Raw genomic sequence first — 3,649 nt, 5'->3', positions numbered from 1 at the left:
TATTGATTAAAAGTATGTGCTCAGTTTCCTCATCTATGAAATGCAGATGATAATAGTACCTACCTAATAATGTTGCTATGTGATTAAATGAGATAATTTGTGTAAAATACTTAGTGCTGGTACGTACTGTTTACTAAATAAATAGAAATAATGGTAGTCGTGGGAACAGCAATAGTAGAAGCAGCGGCAGTCACAGTAATATGTGGCCTATGATCTCAGAGAGGCAATGAAAAAGTACACAGCCTCCCAAGGCAGCAACTTTCAACAACTGTACCAATTTGCATGTGTGTTCTGACATATTTTTTAACCTTCTTTTTTGCTTATTAGCTAATCCTTATTTAAGCTCAAGTGGTACTCACTTTCCAAAGAGCTCCTCCACTCAGTGGAGAATATTCAAACAGGCAGTTTCTGCGTCAGCAGTTTTAAATTATTGTACCAACACATTAGAATTAATTAAGATGCTCTGTTCTCTAGGCATGTCCAGTTGTATGTCTTTTGTTCATTCACTAATGCAAACCATTTTAAAAACTGCTAAAAGAGATCTAGTCAGTCACTGATTAAAATAGATCTAGTCAGTCCATCAACAAATAATTATTGACCATGAATTTTGGACTGTATGGACTGGCCACCATATTAGCCACCAGAGACAGAGGGATGCACCAGAGAGGCATAGCAGACCTGCAGGAAGTTCTCGGATTCTTAAAACTACTTGTAGCTAAGGGACACACACACACACACACACACACACACACACACACACGGCGTCATCTCTGGAAGAACACCCAAGACGCTGGCAATAGCGGTTGCCTCTGAGAGTAAGCATTTTATACCATTTTGTACTGAGTGACCATGTGCATGCATTACTTTTTCAAAAAGTAAATTCAAAGCTAACAATTAAAACTTTTATATAAACCATGCAATTTAGTAGTTCATGTCTATGACTCTGACCCATCTATTCTATGTGAGCTCTTTGCGCTTCCTTCTTAACTCAGAAAGAAAATTAAATCGTTCACTGCACTATAGTACTGCTATTGATCCCCAGCCCATTAATTACTCCTAATTTCCCTTGTAAGCACACAATAACGGCTGTGCAATCCATCAGTCCACGTGCCACAGCGATGGCCCATTGCAATGCTTTGCTAAATGAGTTTGCGTGTGGCAGGGTTATCAGGGTCTCGCTGTCTGGCTGGGTAACCATTCCGTAGCTGGCCGGCAGGGTCTGCAACCCACACAGCAGAGCCGTCTGGCGTCTTCCTCATCCAGCAGCAGCAGGTCTCCCGGAGGCGCGAAGCAACGACCTTCCTGTTTGAATGCCGAGGCTCATTGTCCTCTTTGACGCTCGTTGCCCTGTGCTTGACTCCAGAGAGTGGTCCGTCCTTCAGCCTTGACCTTGCCAGGAAGCGCATCAATCCATCTATCAGCAAACATTTATTAAACATCTCCCCCGTTCAAGGCACCATGATGGGTGCTTTGGGGGATGTCAAGAAATACAAGATGTGGTTTCTAACCTATAAGAGTTTATTGTCTAGCTCGGGAGAGAGAACATATAACAATTCAAAAGGTGGAATCATAAAAGGTAGAATATTAAAATTGACAAATTAAGAGGTGACGGGAAAAGGGAAGCAACATTTATCAAATGCCTGCGCTGGGGCTTCACGTGTGCTTCTCACTTAATCATCCTGCCAGCCCTGCTTCTAACTCCATTTTATAGACCTGGAGGTGAAGAAAGTTGTCTAAAACGGCACAGATGGAAATGGCAGTGCCCGCATTAAAACTGCAGTAACTCTGGTTCCAGGGCTCTGCTCTCCTGCCTCCAGAGCTTTGCTCTTTCTTGTGTATAGCACAGCTCCCCAGAGAAAATAAATGCTCTAAGAATTCATTAGAATGTGTTGTCTCCTTGAGTGGTACCATAAGACATCATGAGTAGGATGCGAAATTTGAGGAAAGCCTGAAAGGGGTCAAAAAGCCAAGGATGGGTAGAATGTTGTAAGATAAAAGGAAGGAAGAAGGGGTATTTGCATTTGTAAGAAAGGGCCTGCACTGCGGTGTTGACACAGAAAAGCCCAGACTGGTGAGAAGAGCACTGGCTGTTGTCCGTGACCCCGTTACCTGCTCTTCTCAGCACAGGTTTACGACGACGTGCTCGTTAGAGCGTATAGGTGCTGCAGGGACCAGTCTTTCAGAATAAGTGAGCTCTTCTTGGGAGGCGGTACCCCAGGGCTTACACTGGGAATGGCTGGGCCCAAGCATCTCAAAACCTTTTGTGTCTCCTTAGGGATTCTCTGCGTTATGTCAGGGACCCATCACACAAGACCAGCAATTTTACTTGATTATTAGTAATGAACATATTAAAACAAACCCATAGATATTTTGGAGCAGAATCCAACATTGACATTAGTTTCTTTAAATACAAGGCCTGAATGCAATGCCTTGCTTGTAACGGGAGGCGCCACGAGCTCTGGGCACTGGCCCAGACAACTGAGAATAACAGGCTACTCTCCTCTGCCATTGGGGGTTTCTCAGGGGAAGGGTTGAGAAGTGCCAGTATGGACAAGACACACACATGGCATGGCACAAGATATTGTGGAGCAAAAGGTGAAGGAAAAGGGGGTCCCTGATGCCCCTCCAGGTCTCCATGTTCTGGTCTTATTTCTTGCGCTGACTAGTTAGGAAATCTCTCATTAGGAACTCTTCACGTCACTCTGTCCTGATAAATCATCCTTGACTTTGCTTTTTGTCTCACACCCACATCTGATCCATCAGCAAATCCTGTTGTCTCTACCTTCGAAATGGACCCAGAATCCAACAATGTCACACCTCCACTGCCACCACCCTGGCCCCAAGCTCATCTTCACTCCCCTGCGTTGTTGCAGCAGCCTCCTCACTGGTCTCCCTGCCTCTGCACTTGCCCCTAGAGTCTACTCTCAGCAGCAGCTGGAGGGATCACGTTATACCCTACATCAGATCATGAGAGTGCTCTGCTCAAAACCCCAGTGACATCCTGCCCCACTCAGAGTCAAAGCCCAAGGCCTCCAATGGCCTAGAGGCCCACACAGTCCTTCCCAACCACCTCCTCTGTTCTCCTTGCCCTCACCATTCCCCAGCCACACTTGCCTCCTTACTGTCTGAGCAAGCCAGGCACCTCCTCCCTCGGGGCTCTGCACTTTCTCTTCCTTGTCCCTGGGACACCCTTCCCCCAGACACCCACGTGGTGTTACCCCACCCCTCTCCAGAGCTCAGCTCAAATGTCGCTTTTCCACTGAGGCCTGTTCTAACCTTGCGAAGCCCCAACAGGCCCTGCTAGCAACGTCTGACACACCAGGTATTAAGCCTGTTCATTGTCCACCTCCCTCCAGTAAAGTGTCAGCTCCACAAGAGCAAGGTTCGTATCATTTCGTTTACTCCCAGCACCTTGAACAGTGCCTGATACACAGTTGGCAGGCAACAAATAATAGTTGCATGAATGAATCTAATAGTCTTTGGCTCAAAAAGGTTTTTGTTTTTTTTATAAGGCACAGATCAAACTTAACTACCTGCCAAGAGACAAATAGAAACTGTATTTAAATAAAATTTAAATCCAGTTGCAGAATTCATATACTATAATCTCACTTTTATCTTTTTGTTTTGTTTTGTTTATTTATTTATTTAT

The 3,649-nt window shown here is 45.1% G+C and overlaps 1 long non-coding RNA gene across 1 annotated transcript; it reads right to left on the bottom strand.

Annotated features, from left to right (window-relative positions):
• Nucleotides 1–803: 803 nt before the first annotated feature.
• Nucleotides 804–3,164, bottom strand: LOC131415614 (uncharacterized). Its single transcript, XR_009222497.1, has 2 exons — nt 3,109–3,164; nt 804–1,383 (listed from the first exon to the last, which is right to left on the bottom strand). It is a non-coding gene; the product is annotated as an uncharacterized LOC131415614 (long non-coding RNA).
• Between the last annotated feature and the right edge of the window lie 485 nt (nt 3,165–3,649).

This window comes from Diceros bicornis, chromosome 17 (assembly GCF_020826845.1).
Source record: "Diceros bicornis minor isolate mBicDic1 chromosome 17, mDicBic1.mat.cur, whole genome shotgun sequence".
Lineage (NCBI taxonomy): Eukaryota > Metazoa > Chordata > Mammalia > Perissodactyla > Rhinocerotidae > Diceros > Diceros bicornis.
Note: the sequence above shows the minus strand (reverse complement) of the source record. Positions and strands in the feature narration are given on the sequence as shown.